The sequence below is a fragment of the Falco biarmicus genome, chromosome 7, assembly GCF_023638135.1.
Source record: "Falco biarmicus isolate bFalBia1 chromosome 7, bFalBia1.pri, whole genome shotgun sequence".
Classification (NCBI taxonomy): Eukaryota; Metazoa; Chordata; class Aves; order Falconiformes; family Falconidae; genus Falco; species Falco biarmicus.
The window spans coordinates 71695304-71719064 of NC_079294.1; the positions used below are offsets into that span (position 1 = coordinate 71695304).

Consider the following 23761-nt stretch of genomic DNA (forward strand, 5'->3'; position numbering starts at 1 on the left):
TCCCAATGCTTCAAGGCATCACACTCATCAAAGACAAATGACCTGGATGGCTGCAAAATTGTTATGCAAATGGTCAAGCCAGAGCTGCCAGCCTCCCATTGGCGCCCGGGCAGAGGGAAGGGTTGGGGTACATCTGCCTGGGCTAAGCCCCTGGTCTCCATGGTGGCATGGTGGCTCCCCATGGGAGCCTTGTAGCTGGCTCGGCGCTAACCAGCGTGGGCAGCATCACCGTCCTGCTTCATCCCCAGCACCTGTCAACATCATCAGCAGCACTGGCAATGCGGCAAGATGCCACAACCCAGCTGGAGCTGTGTCCCCTGCCCCTCAGCCACCAAACTCCCCCTCTGCTCCCTGGCTCCATCAGCCAAGGGTGGCCCTGGGGAAGGGGCACCTTGTAGACCCAACCTGTGCTCTGCCATCCTGCTCCTGCCCTGGAGCCCCAGCCAGGGGACATGCTGGCCGGTGTGCAGCAGGACAGATGCCCTGAGCCTGTAGCACCGGCACTGTCAAGGTAAGTCTCATGCAGATGGTGCAGTGAACCATCTCCCAGCAGGAAACCTTCGTCTTTCATCAGACCAGCTCCCAGGGATGACTTTCAAAGGAAAAGCGAGCCTACACCACAGAATTCAAGATCCCTCTTTCACAGTAGGAGACACGACAGTCTCCCTCCCTCTCCCTGCCTTCCTCCTTCACCTCCACCTCGCTAAAACAAAATTTAAAAGTCACGGCGTGCCAGCCTGCTATCCCAAGGGGGGGGTGAGGAGCAATTTCCTCTCCTTCGCACACTTCAAAGGTGCTCGTGATCTGAGAGCGTCTCCCTCTGGTTCCCTTCCCCTGCAGCTTGTTTCCTTGTCTGGCAGGCTCTGTACTCCCAGCTCCTCTTGCTCTCTCCCTCACCCACGTAGCTGGAAGAGAGCTGCACACGAATGGCAGCTCCGTTCAGCTTTCAGAGGCGCCAGGTTAGCAACCCTTAAGGACTTTCCTTTAATTTTTCTCCATTTTTTCTCTTTTTTTGAGCTTCTTCCCCTCCTGTTAACTCATTTCAGCTCCAACAGGCTGGACGTGTGCCTAGCTAATGCCTGGAGAAGACGAATCCCTGCTGGGTACCACATAAATGGTGGATCCTTTATGATTTGTCATAGGAGCATATGGATTCAGGCTTCAGTCTCCACCTGTTTCTGCAAGGAGACCACATCCCGTTCCCCAAGGACCGGATGAGGCCCAAGGTCAGGCAGGGACGTCATTGCACGCCGACCCCAAGAAGATGCACTGAAGCTGGAGGTGAAGCAGAACATCTCCCTAGGGCCCTTCCCACAACATCACAGGAGAACCAGTTCAGATCTACCTCACAGAGGGGATCTAACAAAGAGACAAACTTGGATGTCCCACACCCAGAAGGCAGTTTGGAGTGAGGTGCACCTTGGGGGCAAGTTTGGGCTGAGGACAAGTGATTGCTCCTCAGACTGCTCTCATGCCCTGGAGCCCAACCAGCAGGAAACTTTACTTATATGTTTGTGGTCATTTTTGAGTCCAAATTGGATGAAATGGAAACGGTGAAAAAACAGTGGTCCACCGTCTGACAAAACTGCTTCTCCTATTTCTTCTGGCAGGGGGATAACGGGTGCAGGCGCAGCCCAGGGAGGGGGACCGCCTCAAAGAACCCCAGCATGGGCAGCCCATGACTTTCTAAAGAGTGCCCTCCTTGCGGGCACAGGTTTCTGGCAGAGGGATGAAATATTTGACAAAAGGTGCATTCCAGCATCAACAGGGCTATTAATCAGCTTGCAGAGAAACTAAATCCTTTCCTGGTGGCAGGAGGGAGGTATGTGTCCTACCACCCTGGGGAAGACTGATGGGAGAGGAAACCACCCAAAACTAGTGGGATCAGAACAAGTTTGGTTCCCCAGCTCATCCTGGAATTTCCTTCTATGTCAGGACCGAACAACTTGTCCTGCCGCTGTCTTTCATCCCTCCAGACTGTGTTAACCAATGGACTAGGTTAAATCTCGTGCATTAACTGAAAAAGGTAGGAATCAAAAAGCCAAATAAATCATAGATGCAGATTGATTTATATGGTCTAAATAAAGCCTTTAAAATGGAGACATTATCCACTGGAAACTCTTAATGAAAAGTTAGCAATGTTCTCAGAAGCAGAAATATTCTCAGCATGAAGGCAGGACATCTATTAAAGCCAGTAAAATTAGATGAATGGCGCTCAAAGCTAGTGATTTTTAATACACCAGTTGGACACTGTGAATTTAAGGTAATGCCATTTGGAATTAGTTCTGCTCCCAAGGTATTTCAAAGAGTAATTTAGCAGATATTTGAGGGATTAGGAGGTGCTGAAGTTACAGCAGATGATATTTTAATTTGGACTGTGGAACCTCAACGAACGTCATGAAAGACAGAGGTGACTTCTGCAGACAAGTGAGAGGAAGAAAGTCATATCTGCATGTTTAAGAAGTTCAGATGCCATGGGTATAATTGGCCTCAGGTGAATCGTGTTAGCTGTGGTGTTCTCCAGAATAAACGCCAAGTGACTGATGAAATGACCTTCAAAACTATTTGAACACCAAGGCCAAGATGCTGTAAGTCAGCAGTCAGCAAGCTGGGCACTGAAGACTTCTGGAAAGGTGCCCTTCATGTGCTGCCCAAATAGCCTTTGGAGATTCAGCTACTGGAAACTCTCTGCCAAGGCTGCTTCAGCCTCTCTTCCCGAGATCTCCTCAACCCTGATGGGCACATTGAGCCATGACGTGATTTCTAAATCCAAACATGTTTCTTAGAGGCATTAAGATTAAAAAATGAGTCATAAATTTAAAAGGTCAGTGGGAAGAAGCTGGAGAAACCACTTGCAATAAGACATGTGCCCATGCTGGTGTCCCCATAGAGTGTCCTTAAAGCAACCTCCAAAACATAAATGAGCTGAACGGCATTGGAGGGCTCTCAGCTGCTATGGAAATACTCCATGCCATTATATGTGAGGTTCCCATTAAAAGAAAAGCTTTAATAAGTCTAAACTTTAACATTTCCAATAACCATTCACCCTCCACGGAGCCACTGAGCCATGTCACCTACCTGAGAGCCCAGGGCTGAAGACAGCCATGGCCACCTCCAACCCACCTGGCTGGAGGGCTGTAGAGAGCATCAGCAGGGACAGGGGACAAGCCCCACAGGAAGACTGAAATGTCCCCACTGAGCAGTGACACTAACAGCTGCTGTTTTTCTTTTGCTGCTTACCAAAAAAAGAAAGAAAAAGGAGAAAAAAAAGTATTTGCCCTGTTTATAATATTGCTCTGGATCAACATATTAATTATTGATACAACTAGAGATGAAAACAGTCTCCAGACACCTCCCATTGCATCAAACTCATGTGAGAGGTTTCTATACATCAAAATCTTAGGAAGGAAACGGCTTAAGAGCAACTCTTCGGGTGGAGAAAGCAAAGGGAGCAGGCAGACCACCCTGCCAGGAGAGCAGTCCCAATGCCCAAACCAACTTCAGGAGCAACAGAGCAAGGAGCTGCTCCTCTGAGACTGACCGCGGGACACGACTTTGAGGGAGGGGTGAAACGACCCTCTCCATGGGCACATGCAAATTAATATGGGGGGTTGAAGGTGACGATATAGATACAGGCTCCCGATGGCTGCAGTAAATCGGCTCTGCAGCAGGTGTCCCAGAACCAGGCAGGGTGCTGCTCCGAGAGAGGCTGGCTATGAATTAATAATTCATGCTCAAATGCTGAGCCACACGCCTTGATGCGAGTTTGCAGCCTCCCTCCCTGAGCCAGGTGGGACGGACAACCTGGTGCCACCCTGGCCACCACACCTCCTCCTTGGAGAGGTGCCTGGGCTGGGAAAAGAAGGAAAACCTCCCATGGCAAATAGGAAAAAAACCCCAACAACTCATTTTTAAGCCAGGGGGGCACTGCGGTAGGGGGATCTAGTGTTTCCTCCCAGAGTCACTCAGACAAGGAGGGGAAGCAAGGAACACCGATCCTGACAGAAACTCCAGGGAAGGAGCAGGGAGACATTGCTCCATGGCACAATTACCCACACTGGACTGCAGCCAGGATGCAGCCCAATACCAGCACCGGGTCCAGCTGTGCAGCTTCATTACAGCTGGAGCACAGCCGTGGCATTTCGCTCATCCCTTCCTTTGAGGGCAATGAAAGGCCAATTTGAGCAGTGGGGTGAGAAAGTGCCAGAGCAATTCTCATGCTCGAGAGCAGCCGTGCCATAGTAGTTGGAAGGGAAGGGCCCACACCACAGGAGCTCTCTGCTCACCATCGTGTGACTGGGGCTGCTGCTCCCTCCTGCCTGCACATCCCCCGGTGCAGCAGACCCCAAGCATCAGTGGTGATGAGGCTCATCCCAGACCAGCTTTGTGGTGGTGGTGGGAAGGGGGGCCACATCACCCCAGGATGGCTGTGCAGGGGGCACAGGGATACCTTATCTGTCTGTTAAGCTTAAGAGCATGCCACCAGCAAAGCAGACAAGAAATGTTTTGTTTTCCACAGTACAGTTGGAGAACTGAGCACGCATGGGTGTCGCAGCTCATGCCGCAAGGAACGAGGCAGGCAGAAGATGTGCTGTTTTGTCTTGTCCATTCAGAGGCAGCAGCCCACGTGCTGCTCTGATACCCAGCCACCCTCTCCCCAGGGACAAGATGCCTCAGTTTCCTTTCATCACTGGTGATGGGGAGGCAGGCAGAGCACACTGCAGTCAGGTGCTGCCCTCGTTCCACTGACTCCCAGTGGGGCTGGATTGGATCCTGTTATCCCACCTCTTGTGAGATCTTTACCCAATCCTTGGTGCCTCCAGATCTAGATACTGCAGCCCCATGAGTCCAAACCTTCCTTTGTCACCTGGAAACAAACCAGCTCGCATTTAGTAAATGCAGCCAAAAAAATTGTGAAAATAGGTAGACAACTCCAAGGCATCCAATCGGTTTTGGTAGTTACCTCCCAGGGTCTGAGAGGCATTTTTCAGTGCTTGGGGTGGCCAGGCTTTCTCGTTTGCCTCCAGCTGCAGAACTCTGGACAAAAACTGTCCAAACTTTTCTGATGGATGTTGGCGAAGTGCTTGTAACCATTGAAGTGATGAAGGGCTTCTTATGGTCATTCAAGAGGCTCCCTGAATCTGGGGTGGCATGCTCACTCCAGAGAGGGGTTGTCTTTGCAACTGCATGGGGCTGGCCAGGAGGTCTCACCACTTTCTCGGAGAGGAGGTGGCATCTGCCCATGGCTGTAAGACCGGTGGGTCCATCAGCTGTGAAGGGATCTGACACCACCGAACCACCAAGGACCAAGGGAGGAAACCAGAAGCAGAGGGGGAAGGTTAAGTAAGATTAAGTAAGGGAAGAAAGGCAAAGGTGTCTTCCCCATGGTGTGAAGCTTTTCAGTTGAGATTTTCATTAGAAAGGGCTCCTGCACCCTGAGGACCTCCAAGCAGAGGGCCCATGTGGGGAGGATCTCCATGAGATTGAGAAGAGGCTTCCTCCTGCAAAGAGCTCTCCCGCATACAAGCAAAGAGCTTTGCAGGGAGGAGCTGTATGGGGGCAGGGGAAGCAACTGGGGAAGGACATGCCACAAGGGGAGATGTCCTCCTGTGAGGGTCCCCCTCGGTGCAAGCAAGGCTGCAGGCACAGCCTTGCACATAGGAGCAACCAGCTTGGCTGGCTCCTCCCAGGTTGCAGCCTTGATCATGAGGACCTGGAGACCCTCCTTTTCTTTCCAACCAACTCTATGAAAGACATAATTACCTCCCCGCCCGCCCCCCACCCAAAACCCCCAAAAAACCAAACCACCAAACAACCAAACCAACCCCAAAGCTAAAAGACCTGAACTCACCCAGACATCCAGGTTTCCCCTGCAACCTCACCCAGTGGCCTTGGCCAAAGGGACACAGGCAGGTTTGGGTGACTGGTGCTTGGCTACGGGCTGTTTTTATCTAATGGTGCTGAGGATGACTGCAGGATACCTCCTGACAGAAGAAAGGTTTAATCAGCCTCATTCCACCAAAAAGCCCAGGTCCCATGCTAATTCACAGGGGACTCTCTACCTTCGGGGTTTGTACCATCACTGAATCTTTAATAGCTTGTCCTCACCCAACCTAACTTTTTTTTATCCCAGTCTGGAAGCTTCCTCTCCTGCTCATCAGCAAATCAAATTTCCTAATAGCAAAGTGAAATAACCTGAGAAGTAATGGAAAAAAGGTAAGGATTAAGTTTTCCCAGGGACCTTGATCTCTTTTATCATCTCATTGTCTTCAGAGGGGTGGTTTTCTTTCAATCTAATTATCTAGTGGATATTTGTTGCTGGCTCTCTTATGCACCATGGCTTCCATCAAAACAAAAAACAAATTAAAAAAACCAACAAAAAAATAATCCCCTGTTATTGTTTTTTGATGAGAAATTCATGCCAATAACTTACCTACGGGAAATAATTTCAGTGACTTTACCTTGCTTTCCTGTGAGGTGTCCCACGGGAGCTCTGCAATGGAAGAAATGGCCATGAGGAAGAGACAGCTGTTGATAAGTAGAAAGGGATATGCATGCCCAACCGCTTCCTGACGGACCTGACCTGGGTGTTCAACAGCTGCAATCCACGTGAGGCTTTCCATGGCTGCTGGGCACTTTTGGGGAGGACTTCCAGTAAGCAGGGTCCAGACAAACTCCTTCTGCACTTGGCCATGAAATGGAGAGGGGACAACTGTAAAAAAGGGGAAGGATCGCTGAAGGCACGAGGAGGGTATCAGGGAAGAGTTGCCTGGGACCATGGAGGGAGCAACAGTGCAAGACGATGACGCTGCAGCAAGATGTGAAGGGGACAAGATTGGAGGTATCTGCCCTTGAGAAAGGAGATGGGGACCCCAACACAGGAGATGAGGGTATGCATGGCCAGAGACAAGGCAGGCCAAGAGATGGTCCTGCTGGAGAAGGTGGACCCAGGTGGAAAGCAATGGGAAGGGGCAGCCATGGTGTCCTGTCCTGTCCTGCCCAGGGATTTAGAGGCAGCAGCGTATAATTACGTGGCTGAGTTTCCCCCTCCAGGAAAAGCTCAACATCTCTCCTCAAGCCTGACAGTATCAGGGTGATGCAGGTAAACTAGGGACGTATTCGATTGTCTGTAGGAAACACTGAGTTTCTCTCTCAGGTGGTACCATGATTCAGGCAACCGGGGATTTCAGAAAAAAACACCAGGATCACAAAAATATAGGAGGAAGGGGAAACCTCCAGACACAAACACCCTGCAGAGCTTATCCCCCTTGAACCGAGCTCCTTTACTGTCCCAGTGCAGCATGTGTGAGAGCATCCATATCATGAGAACACCAAGGTACCTCCTGGTGGGTTAATTTGCACTCACCTCACGCTGATCAAGTGGAGGAGAAGAAGCCCTCTTTTGTTTTTCTGTCTCCCAAAGGCTCGAATAATTGCCATCAGTGCCAGCCATCTTCTACATGACCAACACAATACCAGCAACATACCCAAGAGGTGCTCCATCACTGAACTTATTAGAGGAGGAAGGGGCGTCTTCTCTTCTTGATGGCTACTTGTTGCTAATTTTAATACAATAACTAGACACTAGTGTGTTAAATCAAACATATTAGTGCCTTTTGACCATACCTGTGGCTTTTGGAGATGAGCCTCTTGCACTCAAGCCCTCTCTCCCTGGCATGAGGAGCAAAGCAGGCTTCTTGGAGAACTAAATTTAAGCAGCATCACCTGCAAAGGTGGAAAGAGTGTTGAGTGTCTGTGTCCAAAGAAGGCACCTGGTGCTTGGAACGGGTTGATTCACCCTCCCCAGAAGGAAGGAGCGCTGAGCTGGACTAGCAGAGGAGACAGTGTCCTGCTCCAGGCTGAACATGCTGGCATCAGGAATGTTAAACATCAGCAGGATGGGGGGGACAAGACCTCAGCACAAAACCAAGATACGCTGAGAATAAAATTAATCAAGGGCACCACAGGATGTGGTGTGAAAAAATTATTTAACTGCCTGTCCACCAATCCCTGCAGCCTGGTAATGCACAAACAGCCCTGAGCTGCTCATTTATAAATGAGCATTTGACCCGGTCAGCGCTGCTGAGAGGTGGTGGGAAGCCGTACCTGCCAGGAATGCCAAGCTGGCTCTGAGTTGTACTGGCAGAAGTGAAAGATGGAGAAGGGACATGGCTTGAAAGCAACCCAACTTGATGTTTGCAACTCCAATGATAGCCTGGAGAGAAGGGCTTATTCCTTCCCCAGGACCATGAAGGCCCAGTGACATCTCCCCAGGGCTTCACACACTTCCTTGTCACCAGTGTTCCTTCATCACAGTCCATTGCAGGGATGTGCTCCAGCTCCACATCACATCCCCAAATGCCTAACATGCATAATCAATCAAATCCCTTGCTACTGACACATTTTCCTAAAATATTCTGTTCAAGAAGAGTGGTGGCTGTGGTTAGGAAAAGCTGTAGCATGCAACAAGTAGAGTAAGAAACAGAAATAGTCCAAACCCCAAAATTTATTTGAAGATGGAAAGCACGGAAGCGATCTTATAATTAGATTGATGGTGGTTCATAAGGGCAAGAGAGATAATGCAGAAGGGAAAGGCATAGATTTATATTGAAAGATATTCCAGATAAACAGGAGACAGATAGATGAATAGACATAAGTGGATTAGATAAATAGACTGTAGGAAGGGGAAGGGAAAAAAAAAAAGAACGAATATATGGAGAGCTTTATTTCCCAAATAAATCCTGATTTCCCATTTCAGCCTTTGGTTTGCAGACATAAAACACACCTCCTTTGACAGATGGGTGAGAGAAATGATAAAAACTTCCTCACCTGTTCTCAGCCTGAGGCAATTAGGCTTCCAAGGCAACGTTCACTCCTGACCCGCAGGGAGCTCCGAGCACGCCCCTAACTCCAAAGCCCCCCCAAACCAGAGCAAACACTGCTGCTTCCCCCTGATAGGCATCCCATGAGGAGAGGTGCTGGAGCTCCAGGGTGTGCAGGGAAAGGGGTCTCTCCATCCTCCATTTGACCTGGACAAGGGGCCACCCGTACATGTGCTCTGTCCTGGAGACAGTACCATCCCTGCTGAACACCTGTAAGGCCACGGATGGTGGGCTTCCCATCTGCTGCTGCTTCATTCCTAGGCCAGGGGAAAAGGAATAAAGGAAGGTAATTTGCTTGTAAAAGGTGGAAACATTATAGGAAGATGAAAATCCTATTTGATGTCATGATTTAGCCTATTTTCTTGCTAGTACATTCTATCCATCACGTTCACTGCTCTCAGGAAGAAGAGATGGGGCTCAGCAGGCCTCTGAGATGCCTTCAACCTTTGCTGGCACCATTTCTGTGCTCACCAGGAGTGGAAGTCTCACTGGAGCCCCAGAGGCTACTCAAGTTGTGGCTCAGTCTTGCACGAAGCTGAGGGTAAGAGCCCTCCCAGCCCGGCAAAGCTCGGGATGATGGGGAGAGCGAGGACATGTTGTGGCTGTCACAGACCTCTCACAGCGTGTGTGAGGGGCAACAGCCACAAAGGAGAAAACACCTTCCTGCTTAAAACAGGTGGAGAGAGACAAAACCCAGGAAGAGATGGATGGGTAGAGAGCAGGGTTTGGGGACCATGTGCCCAGTGGGTGCCATCACCCTGCCACAAGCCAGGTGTGCAGCATACAAGCATGCAGCTTTTGGCATCAGCTCAAGCAAAACCACCTCGAGTCATGTTGCATATGCTAGAGGGCTGGAGCACACACATGTATCTGGAGGGGAAAAAATTCCTTTTTTCCTAACACAAGCCTTGAGGGATAAAGCGAGCACAAGCTGCTTCAGGCGGGGCACAACCAGCTCAGGGACCATCACTGAGATCAAGGGGTCTGCAAAGGAAGAGTTATTGAGAGATACCAGGCAACAAAATCTATCAGGAGTGATGGATAGACAGTCTGGGGAGGGTTCAGACGTGTGCTGCAGGGTTTCTGATCTGCATGTGAGATGTGAGGTGCAATGGGGGAGGGTCCCTGAAAGCACTCACTACCTTGGGGGCTTTGCTGGCACTGCTGGCACAGGAGCGCAGCTTCTGAAAGAGACCCCAAGGCTTAACCATCACAGCAAAAAATTAAATCCTGCCTCCCCACTCAAAATCACCTGCGAGGGATTTAGTCTAAATATATCTCCTCCATCACAGCTTGTACTTCGAGCGGTGCATTAATATGAGCAGCGGGACGCTGGTGGAGGTGGGCGGGGGGAGACATGGGCTGGAGCATTGCGGGCAGCCACGGGCTGTCCCCAGCATCCCCACAGGACCCCCCCTCCAGGGGAGAGATGGAGTGCAGGGGACATCAGCGCAGGAGGCGGGGGGGGAGAATGGGAGAGAGCAGGCGTGGGGGTTCTGGAGCACAGGAGGGGGTGTCAGTGTGGAGCTGGAGGTATATTTAGGCGCTTGGGGGTGGGAAGGGAGAGGGGTGTGCAGCGGGGGCGGCTGTGTGTGAGTCATGGCCCGTGACGGTATGTATGTGAGCTGGGGAGGGGAGGGGGGGTGGAAAGCTGGGGATGTCCCCTGGGTGGGTGATACCTGGGCAGGGGGGTGTGAGCATCCTAGGCAGATGCACCGGGCATCCCTCCAGGACAGGATTGTTCTGGTGAGCCAGAGCCACTATCACCCCGTGGTCCCTCTCTGCCAGGCCATGCAGGGAATGGGGCAGGGACTAGAGCATCTGTGATCCGTGCTTCTCACAGACAGTGATCCCCATTTATTCCCTCCCATGGAGCATCACCACACCACAACATAGGTGAGATGATGCACCCCAAAGTGGTCTTGGCTTGCCCTGCTGGCATCACATCTAGGACCTCCAGAGATGCAAGCTTGCCCCTGCAAAGCCTTGGGACCAATGAGGTGACTATCACTGCTGTCAGGGTACGGCAGCCAGGCTCTGATCCCATCACCCCATATCAAGTGCAAAATAACCTCCTGCATCCTTCAAAGGCTCATGGAGATGTCCACAGTGGTCTTTGGTGCTCACCTTCCATCTACCCAGCAGGAGCATCTGAGAGGTGCCCCCACCGAAGCAGAAGAGCATCAGCATCTGTCCACAGGGTCTGGCCAAAGACAGGCAACCACACATCGCCCCAGCCATCCAGGAGAGATGAGCTACCTGAGCACCTTACAAGCAGACTTTTGCTATTTTGCCCAGAATATTTTCCAGAGCAGCCCCAGAGACCTGTGCACCCTGGAGATTCGCATGTGGGCAATTGCCAGGTGTGCCTTCCTCCTAATGACCACCAAAGCTGTCCATGCAGCCTGCCAAAACCCAGAGTGGAAAAAAGACAGAAGGCAGCCAGGGGAATGTGCATCAACAATTAAGTTGTATGGAAATCCCCAGCTTTTGTACAGTTGCTGAGTTTCAATGAATCTTGACAGCTACTGCAGGATGGGACCAACCCATCCCCTGCATCTGTACGTCAAGTTTCTGACACAGCTTCAAAGAAACAAGAGGTTTGTGTTTTCTTTCCTTCCAAAGGGTGGCAGGACACAACCACTTCTTTGTCCAACTTTGCTGGAGTCAAAATTCACCTAGAGTGGGATTTCAGCAGATGCACCTGCATTTGCGTGGTGTTGGTGCTGCAGCATCTCATGGGGGTATCACTCCCAGCTTCAGCTGCCTGGGGCTCACACAGCACCACTCCCTCAGGCCTGATCGTGCATGGCCAGGAGGGTCAGCAGCACCTTTACACAAACTGATGGCCTCCTTGACTTCATGACATGTTGACAGAGCAATATTGAGAGACTCACCAAGCCAAACATTGGCAGCGAGGATCTCCACACCACCACCACCAAGCACACAGCTCCTCCAGCCTAGCATCAGATTTATATCCAAAGTGTGTTTTCTGAAGGATGCTCTAGCCCCCTTGCAAGGCAAACCCCTCTTGCCACTGGAGTCCTCCACTTCTAGCTCTGACCGTGATGGACATGCAACTAAGCTCCTACCTGGTTAATCCAGCATTGTTCCCACAGAGGAGGCTACAAAGAGCATCAGCTGGGGAGGGCTTTTCACTCCCCAAAATAACAAGTGGTAGAGATGGCTCCAGGGTTTCAATTCCTGCTCCAAGCAAAACCCATCCTTGGCAAGTGCCAGCCTGGAGCTCCCAGGGGCTGCTTGCAACCACCCAACAAGAGGACACCTGCTTCCAGCCCACTCCTACCCATGCCTGAGCCCTTTTTCAAGGTCCTGTGACACTCTAGGTTAAATGCCTAGGATACATCAGACACCATCAGTGGTGCTTGGAGGAGCTCAGAACCTTCCCCACAGCTCCAACACCCCTCGGCCAGCTGCATTGCTGCATCTAACACTGGCGGCTTCAAGCATCAGGCAGGGTAACAACACTCTTTGTATTGATCGAAGGGCAACTTAGAAATTTTTGAAGAGCTTCTGTCGACGGCGATAGAGATCAAGGGCTGCAAGCAACACTGATCCATTGCAGACAAAACTGAGTTTGTCAGTGTTTTGCAAATGCTGGCTTGATGTCGCTGCAGTTGCAATGATGCCAAGTGCTCCCTTGTCCCATATTCCCCATGGCCCTGCCACCCTGCCTGCCCACAGGAATTACTGCAGGGATACAGCTACAACTGCATCCTTTTGCCATGCATATTAGAAAGAGGAGGTCCTGGGCTGCAGATGGCGATGCAGGAGCAATATATTGGCTTGTTGTAGCTCATTTTGACCCCAGCCACACATACATAGGTATGAGAGATGCCTATATGCATGCTCACATGGGGGTTATTGCTTCCTTGTTTTCTTCTGCAAGAAAATGAAAGCTCATGGAAAATTTGGAAAAACAGGAAAAAACCCTGATTTTTGGAAGCATTTTGGCATTGACAGGGCTTCATCTTCCAGCAGGATGCCTCCACCAAAACATCTTCAACCCACCCTTTTCTATATATAGCCCCATCACCTACATGTTTTCAAAGGCATCTCAGGTGCTGGCACAGTCCCACTACATGCACCGTGGGGAGGATACCTGGATGTGGCCCTGCTGGGAGCAGGGAGGTGCAGAGGGTGACGGGGGGCAGCAGCATCCCACAGCTCAACTCTCCTGCACTATAAATATTTATTTATATCCTTCCTGGGATAGAAATGCATATAAAATTATATATGACATGATATAATTTTATATAAAATTCATAGAAATTTATAACCCTCTGGAGATATAAGTATGTTCTGCAGTGGGGTGTGCTCAGGAGCTCGAACCAGCAGCACCAGGATCAGCAGGATTAAGCTGACACCCCCTTACTGACCTGTTTGGAGTTCAATCTGGTGGGGTGCAAATTTCTGGGACTATGTGCTCACATAAGACGTCAGCAGTGCTGGATGAGACCAGGAGATGGATACTCCCCTCCCTCAGCCCTCTTCTTGAGCAAACACCCTGTGAGCTCAGCCACTGCACAAATCCAGATACCCCCTCTGCCAGCACAGTCAGCTTTGGGTTTTTTGTTTAACAATTTCACAGACACTTCTGGGATGACCAAAACAGCTCTTTCCCTGTAAATACCCTGTCCCCTTCCCCTCCTTCCCCCTCTAACAACTCAAAATGCACAAAGTCAACTTGCATGCTGGGGCACCCTGGAGGATGCTCCAGGCAGGTCCATGCTCCAACAGCCAGCAAGCCAGGGCCACATCCTGCCGCCCCCCCTTACCCTCAGCCTAATTAAATTCAAGACAGTCTCTTACCAGAGATGGAGGAGGCTGGGGGTTGATCTGCTCCTGCTGAGCTGTTGCCTTTATGAAGATCCTCTGTGGTTTTTTGGGCTTGGCCACCGAAGAGCAGAGCTGAAGAAGATGCCTGCATGACCAGGGACTGGCTTGTGGCTTTTCCACAGTCCCCTTCCCAACCCTTTCTACCTGGAAAGCATCAGCTTAAAGCAATAAATGTGTCTTCAATTAAGGAAGGATGGAAAAAACGCTGAAAACTACCCAGACTGAATCAAGTGGTAATTTGGCTTTTGGTTGCCCATGGATGGGCCCACCACATTGGGCTCCCATGTGTCAGGCAGGAGAGACCCTAGAGCCACCTCCCCAAGAAATTTTAATTTAGTTACTTTTATCAATTTCTCTTAAAGGTCTAATTTTAACTCACTGTTGCTGAAGGAAGTCTTGCAGTATTAGAAAGGCCCCTGCTAATTTAAAACCAGCTCTGCTCACCTGCACTGAACCATTCCCCTGCCCCACTGTAGGCTTTGGCACATCCCTACAACCCAGTGGCAATGCTGAGTGATCCCAAACAAGTGTCCCTTGGCAAAATAACACACTAAGCACGAGACCAAGGCTTGGATAAGTGGGACTAGGTCCTGCCCTATATCCTCACACAGCTCCACTGTGGAGGGGAGTACAGCAGTGGTGCCTCATGACGGCAGCGCATCCCCAGATTTATTTTCCCTTTTGTGTATGAAACACTTTTACTTAAAAAGAAAAATAAAGCAGAAGCCATCTTCAGAGCAATGCAAATCTTGCAGGAGCAAGGAGGAACTCAAAGCGAGTCTGAGGCTACCATGCCCCAGCACCTGCAAGAAAATATATTGCATAATCCCACTCCTAAATGGATTAAATCCCTTCTTAAAACCAGATGGCCCCAGCTGTCCTCAAAATCCCTCCAGAAACTCTCCTGACAGCCAAAAACCTTCTGCTAATTTTTTAAGCGCCTACATCCTAATTGGCTATACTACTCATTGCAGTGACTGTGCATTTCGTTTCATCTGCAGAAACAACAAATACACACACCATTCAATTCCCTCCAACTTAAAAGCTGCTTTATAGCCCATAGAGGAAAAGATTACCACTTACACTGCAAACATGCAACACAGAAGCCTCAAACGTTGTACTTTCAAATGCACTCACGCATTTTAAAACCCCCTTTTTTCGCTGTTTTAAATCAGAGCTAAAGTTTGCTTGTGTATATTGACTACATTTTGGTATAATCAAAAACACAGAGTTTGAGATTGCACTTACTTCCATAGTGGCTTCACTTAAATCAGCAAAGTAGGGCTGGAAATGCCACATGCTCAGCAAGGAATTCAGCTTCAGGTGGCAGGGGACCGATGGCTGGAAGGATGCCCGATGGCAGCACATCAATGAGCATCCTCTTCCTTTTTGCACCTGCCTTTCTATTTCTACACCTATCAGGGAAGAGCATAATTATTAGCAATTAAAAGAATTAACAGGGTAATCAGAGCAGGGCAACTGCTGGATCCTGAGCACCCTCACTGAAGACCCTGGAGCTGCAGCTATATGCAGAGAGTGGGGCCCTTCCTTAAACGTTTGGCGCTTGCACCCTGTTTCCATGATAATGAAGGGGAAGCAAGCAAGAATCAAACGAAGTTCAAGATTTTTGTGGTTTCTGACTTTTTATCCACATTAAAACATTTGGTCTAGACTCACAGGACATAGAAAGGGACCCCAAACCCATCCTGAGCCATGGGGTGTGGATGGGTACTCCAATCATATCCCAAATCCCAAAGCCACAGGACATGGATGGGAGCCCCAAACTCATCCCAAGCCCAGAACGACAGGGCATGAATGGGGACCCCAAACCCATACTAGATCCCAGAGCCACGGGGCATGGATGGGGACCCCAAACCCATCCCAAGCCCCAGAGCCACAGGGCACACCCAGGAGCAATTTCAGCTGTTGGGGTGATCCCTTTTCTGACCCGAACCTCTTTTTCTCTTTGCCAGCCAGGACAGCCAGCACGGTACTTTTCCTCCTCCTCCTCCTCCCCTCTGCTGTTTCAGCTGCCTGCTGATTTCCATTTTAAGCGACAATCATATCCCCATCAGAGCTGCCTTTCCTGGGAAGCAGGCTGAGGCAGGGAATATTCACTCCTGGCAAATTGCCCAGCATGAGATGGGTGAGGACTGGCATGCATGGGCAGACGGCCCATGCCCAGCAGCCCGGTGGCTGGCTCCAACATGGGCTTCCCCTCCACCGCTCCGGGTCCCTCCAGGCTGGTTGTACCATGTGCAATACATCAAAGGCTCTGGCAGCTCGCGGGCAGGGCAGGCAGCAGCAGCATCCTCAACAAGCCCAGCCAGCCAGTGATGAATGAAGCATTTTAGGATCTGCGGTAACCCTATAACCTGCCTCACTGCCTTGCCAGCTCTCTCCCCACCCCAGGCAAGTGGCTCCATGAAGCCAGGAGGAGACACCAGCCCACCATGCAGCCAGGCTCATCCTGTTTTCAATAAGGCGCTTGTTATTCTTGCTATGCACCCTAAGGAGTGGCTCTGCTCCCACCGCAGGAGCCAGGCGTCCCCTAAGCAGCACAGCCATGGGAGCCCAGCTGGGACCAGCAGGGTCACAGAGCAGCCCCCAGGACACCTCCGCTCCTCACAGCCAGGCCACCTTATTGACCGTGCTGTTCCTCCACAATTTCTTTTTCCTTTAATTAAATCAGTGATTTTCAACAAGGAAAGAAAAGCAACCAAGTGTTTCCTCCTGAGAAGTTTTCCCCACCCCACAAACCTCTAGTAGCTGCAGTTGCTCTCCTCCAGCCCCAGGACCTGCCCCAGCCCTCCAAACCATCACCACTATTAAAACACAGGAGCTCCTCTCTGAGCCCTCTCCATCCTCTGTCACATTACCCCATCACCCACCCATCAAGCTGCACTTCATGTTTGCCTCAAAGGCAAAGGAAATTCAGTTTATTTGATACTTAAACTCTTGAGGTTCAATTTTGCAACAGCTGGAGACAAAGATATATCCCTCGCCAAAACCAGGTACAAGCCCTTGTAGCAGCACTGGCCAGCAGCAAGGGATTTTTCTGAATGGGAAGGAAATAAAAACAAGCTTATGTTACTTCTGCAAAGGCAGGGAGGGCAGGGGGAATACCTTTTCCTGCTGCTGGCATGCTGCTTTGATCTTTACTTTGTAGTTACCATAGTGACAAATAAAAAAGGCATAGGTGGAATAAATTGCTGAAAGTTGGTGATGTTCTATATCTGTTTCTCCAGCGCACATGAGTGCAGCCTGCAAACATCACCCAGCTGCTGCGGCATACGCTCAGCTTTGGTGTGTGGCTCACAGGGAGTATTGACACTCTGCCTTAGGTTGAGTGGCATTTAGGCACATCTCAGGCATAGAAAGTTCCATCACTGGTGTTTCATGGGCTGGAGGAAAGAGGGTTTGTCTTGTCTGCGAAACTAAGTGGTAACATTGCAACTTGGTGGACCATCATCATCCTCGTCTGTGACTAGAAAGGACTTGGGTGCTGAGGATGGGGGAGCAATAGAAGGGGTATAAAACAGCAGAGGAGGAGAGCAGGGAGGGAGCCTGCAGCTGATGGTCAATTCAAGAAAATCATCATCCAATAAAACCTTTTTCCAGCTGCTCTGAGGTCTGTAGTAATACACTACCAGGCTAAAAAAAAACCTAAATACAAATGTACAAAGCCATTTTTACCAAATAGTTATGTCCCAGATTGCTTTGCTTTCCCCTGGATTGTTCACCCTGAGGATCAAGCTTTAGGATAGAAAGTTGCTGCCAGCTTCCCAAAAGCCAGAGATTTCCATTTCTCCTAGAAACCACCCAAAACCCACAGGATTTAACAGTCTGGACAACCTTTATCCCGGCCACTTTCAACATTTAACTGGGGCGACCTAACCTGGGGGTACCTGTTTCCCCCCCCCGCCCAGCCAACATCCACCACTGCCTTAATACTTCTTTTTATACTAAAAAAGAAGCAAAACGCTATTAGTATCAATTCCCTCCTGTGGAGAGGTTCATTGCAGATTTGGATGGATCAAAGAATTCCCAGCAAGAAACTGGGACGTGCTCCCATGCTGGGATGGCCCCTCAGACTGGCCAGTCCCTGTCCTGTGAAGCAAGGGGATGGATGGCTGCAAGAAGCAATGAGATGCTGTCACAGGCTCCGATGATCCTGCTTTCCTCATGTACCAGCAGTTGAAAATCACTAACTCATGTTCTCATTGATGGAGCAGCCCAAGTGCTTGCAGGGTGCTGAGCCCCAGTGGCTGCATAAAGGCGCAGAGCAAACAGTGATGATACTGGCCCCCCATCGCACATACATGGAATAAAATGTAATAGAAAACCGAGGAGCAAGGCCAGTATTAGCACAGTGGAGGAACTTTGAGGGCTGAAAAAAAGCTGGGGCAAAAAGAGTTACCACCTGGAGGGACAAGGCAAAGGCAGTGTGAGTTATTGCACCCATCCAGCAGTCAGGGAGGTGGGGGAAAACCCCAACTACCTCTTTCCAAAGTCCCACAGAAAAACTGTAGGAAATCCCAGCCACTCCTGAGCACCCTTCAAACCCAAAAACCCATGAGGACCGAGCCATGTCTGAGACATGCAACCAGCCTCAGGCTTCGCCAACCCCTGCCTTGCTTCGATGCTGTTGATACACAGCTCTTAAGTCAATCCGTGCACAACTAATATGCTACATCTGCTGTGTATTTTGCTCAGCATTTGTTTGCTTTAGTTCTGTTGAATCTCTTCCCGCGCTCCCTGGTAAGCTCTAATGATGTGTGGCGGCTGCTGTTGTTGCACCATTACGCCACGATAATCTTTGGACAATTATTTGCTGGATTCACCCCTTTGCTGGATGAAACGGTGCTTTCACCAGCTGTCAGTTATACATTTCTCCAAGCCGAAGCCAGACCGCAGGGAACTGTCCTGGCAGTAAATTAAGAGTTGCCAATGCCAGGAACATCCTAGAGAAGCATCTCCAGCTTCAGATGCTCATTAGTGATTAGGCGTGCATTGGGTGAGGTTGGGTTCCGACACAGCAGGTGATGCCTATGAGTGATGGAAGCATCTGCACCCAAAGTGAAGGTAGGGATGGGTGCTGGGTGCTTGCACACTTGGCTCCTAAAGACACAATTTCTTCTTCAAATATCATTCCAGTTTTTATTTTCCCTTAACTCCTAGGAAAAGCAAGGCTTTTCTAAGCCAGACTCACACAAGAAAAGGCAGCAAGAGGCCACAGGCTGATTCCTCACTACGGTGTCTCCGACAAAGGTCACCATTCCCTGGCCCCCCTAGTCCATGCACTGCCCTGCCATGCTTGTGGAGCTCCCCAGGTGGAGCAGACAGGCCATAAATCCAAAACAAATTGTCACAGCAGAGGGGAAAACCCATGGAGCTGGTGGGTTGGAGGGTCTGGCCTCTGGGTCAAACTTGTAGGGGGGGAAATGATCCAGCAAAGCTCCAAGGGGAGCCTTGCAGGAGAGGGAGGGATGTTTCTGTACTGGGGAGGGCTGGGGAGATGGCTCAGGCCCTTGTGTTTAAAGCTTTTCATCTCAAAGATACAAAAAAAGGGATTTTTTTTTTCATGGCTTTTATTTTAAAACAAACCCTCAGAAGCTAATTTGGCTTGGGGGATCCTCCTAGAACATCTTGGAGGTAACTCGATTGCACATCAAAACACCTGGTACTTTACAGGGAGCTTTCATCTTCCCTCACCGCCTCTGCTGTTCCTGTAATTAGAGACAAAGGTCCTTTGTCTCCAGCTAAACCTCCCTTTTCCCTCTCTCTTCCAGAAGATACGAACTCCGACTGGGTTTGATTTTTGATGACCAGCCTTTTTTTTTTTTTTTAACAAGCTTACTCCTGTGTGCCCCATTAGCCTGGTTTCAAGCCATTATGGTTGGGGTTTTTTTGCAGCATCCTCTTCCCTGCATCATTAATGTTGTTACACATCAGGTCCTAAATACACTCCCTCAACCCATCCACAGGCGTGCTCAAGGCTCGGTGGCTTTCTAACTAACTGCTCTGGTTTAAGTGATGCCCTCCTAGGCCAGCAGCAAGCAGACATCCTTAGGAGCTCAGCATTTTTTTCACCCCTCCTCTTTTAAATAGGGTTTTCCCTTTCACTCCTCATCTCCAGGTCAGGAAGGAGAGAGGAGGCACTTCTCATGCAGCCCTGGAGCTATTTTGCCCTAGGACATGTATTAATGGATTACAGAGATAAGCAGCTGCTTACATCTGTTCTCCCATTAACTTCCCATCAATGATGCATGAACCCATCTCCACAGGCTCAACCTGTCCTCAAAAACCCAAATTAAGATTGGGATTAACAGCCCCCCCTGGACAGATATTACACCGTTTGCTTTCATTACTTGTGACTAAATGCATCACTCCACTAACCATCTCCAAAAGGGGATGGTAGGGCTGTGCTGAGCACGGGTCATGATGCTCTCAAACCCCAGCAGCAAGCACAGCCGGGAAAAAGAAACCAAGCCAGGATGTCATGCAGAAATATCTGATGGGATAATAAAATGGGAGTCCTGAAGGAGAAACCCAAGCTTGCTTTCAACAGCAGGCACTGGCCTTCAGATGGCCCAGTAGTTTGGGGAGCTTGCCCAGAGCCCCGTGACTCTGTAGTGATGGATGAGGGATGTATGTGGTACCCAAGCTCAGTACTCAGTGTTTTCCTTGAATACCCAATTATAGTGCTCATGGGATTTCCAGGGAGATGCTACTACCTCTGTTTTGTTCTCCATGGCTGGCAGCAAGCACTCCTGCCAGTGGTACCTCCCTTCCCATTTACACTCATTATATTGAGAAAGGAAATCAAATAACACAGGGTCTGGATGTGCTACAGCCAGTATCAGGACCTGGGTAACACACCGGGTACCCGCACACAAGGTCTGCTCTCTCAACGAAGGCTGAGCTGGAGCATCACCTTTATGAGCCTGAAAATAGGATGCTGCTTCGAACAATGCTGCCACGAGTCCAACCCCAGGGGTGCCAGGAGCTCCTTTCCCCTTCCTTAGCTATGGCCACAATGCAGATCAAAATCCTGAAGAACCCAAAAGCTCAGGAGCTGCCGGGGTATCCTTTGCATGCCCCACAAGCCCAAGCCTTATTTGTTCGTTAGGAAAGGATAATAGAAGAAATAGCTGGGAGAAAAACAAGCAGGGAGCAGCAGAAAACATCCAATATATTAAAACAATCAAGAAACCACCACAATTAAATCCACTATTACTCTCTGAGGGGCTCGTAACCCGCGTCCTCTTGCAATACACCAAACCACCCCAAAACCTGCACTGAGAGATTCCTACAGTTCTTGTGACCAGGGGAAAAGGGAAACAAGGTAAATACATTCACCCCTGGTCCAGTACAGTACAGGAGCTACACACAAGCCAGATGCTTTCTGGGTGTAAATACCACTGCTTCTGTACAACCGGCATTTGCTCCTGTCCTGTCTCCAGCAGGATAAGCCAAAGCCAGTAAAAACCAGGGAACAAAAGACCTTTTGGTTGTTGGCCTGGCTGCCTTTCTAGGAAAGGAGAAAATACAGCAGTGAGTTTCTGGAGCAGCAAGAGTTAAAAGGTTCTCCTCATCTGTCAGCACCATCCAGTCTCCTATGAAGTTCAGGAAGAAAAAGAAAGGGGGAAAAAAAACCAAACCCTGACATCAAATTAAAATGGCAGCCGTCCTTTTCTCCCATTACTTTAAACCATGAGCTCACACAGCATCCTGCTTTCAGGGAGAATCAAAGTGATTTTATTCCCCCGCAAAACAGATGCTCGAGAGTCCGGCATATGGCAGGAGGACATGGCCACAGCAGCATCCTTTGGGCAAGGCACCCTCACACAACATATCAAACAAGCATCACCATCAGCTGCCTCCATCCACAGTTAAATCAAACCCAATTATGACAGGTGCAATTTTATATCACCGTTTGGCTTTTATTGCCATCGTAAACGGTCCAGCTGGCACCAGGCTGGCGGTAGTTCATAGCGAGAGATGTGCTGAGACAAATAAAAGGAGGAGAGGGGGGTTTTCTTTCATGCTGTTCCTGAAATCCGTCCCTGCATGGCTCAGACCAACCCTGGGGCCAAGGCTGGCTGCTTCCCTGCTGGCTTGTCTTTCAGCACATGGGGACAGCCTTCTCCTGCACCTTGCAGATCTCCTTCTGAAAGGGTGACCAGCCTTCCTGGACCCCTTTGCCCTTCAGGGCTGCCTCCCAAGAGACTCTGTCAGCCTGGCTCCTCAAGCGGCCAAAGCCTGCCCTCCAGAAGCCCACGGTGGCAGTTCTGCTGATCCCACTCCTTACTTCTCCAAGAATCAAAAACTCTTATCATTTTGTAATCGCCATGCCCGAGACAGCCTCTAACTATCACATCACCCACAAGTCCTTCTCTGTTCACGAACAACAGGTCCAGTGGGGATCCAGGAGGTCCAGGATCAGCTAAAAACCCACCTGTCCCACCAGTCTTGAGGGGCACACCTTCTCCTGGGGGAGCATCACCAGGGATGGGAACAGCAGAGTTTTAAGAGCAAATAGCAAGGGCAGCTCCATAAACCAACTCCATGATCTCCCCACGGTGGGGAGGGACCCGGAGCACCCCAGCAGGAGATGTAGGGGACTTCGACCCTGTTTTAAATTAACTTGAGAGGTTTTAAGTTAACTCCAAGGGCTGGGAAAGGCCAGCTCACCCTCTCCCCAGCTATTTAGAGCCAGTTCAAGGAAAAAAAATAAAAAGCAAACGTAGCAGGAATCGCCCTGTTTACCCAAGCGATCACACAGCTCCAAGTAAACCCCGGAGGAGGATGAAGTGTCTTGGCCGCTGCAGTAGAGCATCACAGCAGCTGGTGTGTGGAAAGGAGGAAGAGATTTACTATCCCTGGTGCGTGTGTTTCTCCTTCCCCACCTCCTCTTTTTTGTAATAATAATTGTAAAACGGGGAAAAAAAGAAATCTCCTGCACCTCCCCATGATGCTGCCTTATTAAAAAAAGTGACAATTAGTCATTTGAAGAAGCAACAAAGAGAGCCGTCGTCGGAGAGGCGCGATCTGAATTTCAATGTGCTATGGGAGGGATGGGGAGCTGAGGCTCTGGGAGGAGAGCTGCCAGTCTCCCTGTAAAACCCACAGCCACCCCTTTCCACCCCGGCTCATAGCTTGGGGGCTCAAATAGAGCTCACAGCAAGCACCCTGCTTCATCTCCCCCCAAATCCACCCTGACTTGCTCTCCTGGCTCAACTCTCTGCCAGATTTAAGCACAGGCGCTTTGCACAGGACACTGCGCAAGGGAGGGGATTAGCTCCCCTGCAAAGATGCTTTGCTACTAGACACCATGAGCAGAAGGACTGGGGGACCCAAAAGTCTCACCCCGAGGCAGCTGGACCCCAACAAGCCTGACCCAGCAGCCCTGAGCAGCTTTCTGGGTCTCACGTCCAGGGATGCAAGCTGGGGTGGGAAGGGTGGGAGCGTGGACAGATGGGTGCAGGCTGGGGTGGGAAGGATGCAGGGGTCCTCTTTCCCACACCTCTCCGTCTTTCCCCGTTCAATCCCTCCAGAGGGTTTTAATGGAAAATTAAGTTGAAGGGAGCTGGAGATTTAATATAAAAGCTGCATCTCACCTTGTATCTGATGAACGCATTCATGGTCTCACTGATTTCGTGCATCCCATGAACCCCTGGCTCTAATTTGCCAGGAAAAGCCCCAGAACATGACCCAGGATCACCCTGAAGACTCAGGATCAAACCGATGAAAACAGAAACCAAACACATTTCTGACCCCAACCAAACGCACCCAAGGGGGTTGTAAGGGGTTACATCCCCCCACAGCCAATGCCCCTGGCACAGGTAAGCCCCCAGACCCCATCTGCCCCAGGGAGGGTCCCAGCTGCTAGTCCTTCTTTTATAGCACATTTCATGTTTTACCCAGGACACGGCTCTGAATTCAGAGGCGGAGAGCCGCCAGACGGAGAGAATATTAATGCAGCCCCGCAGTCCAACAAATGAACAATATCTTTA

The 23761-nt window shown here is 50.1% G+C and overlaps 1 long non-coding RNA gene across 4 annotated transcripts; it reads right to left on the minus strand.

The window, feature by feature from the left end:
- On the minus strand, window positions 1-23548 carry LOC130153122 (uncharacterized). Of its 4 annotated transcripts, XR_008823226.1 has the most exons (8): window positions 23366-23548; window positions 14991-15157; window positions 7627-9139; window positions 6579-6712; window positions 6462-6493; window positions 5852-5984; window positions 4964-5282; window positions 1-4867 (listed from the first exon to the last, which is right to left on the minus strand). It is a non-coding gene; the product is annotated as an uncharacterized LOC130153122 (long non-coding RNA). The 4 variants fall into 4 exon arrangements; XR_008823224.1 differs by having other exon boundaries at window positions 1-5282; window positions 6584-6712; XR_008823225.1 differs by having other exon boundaries at window positions 1-5282; window positions 5852-6493; window positions 6584-6712.
- Between the last annotated feature and the right edge of the window lie 213 nt (window positions 23549-23761).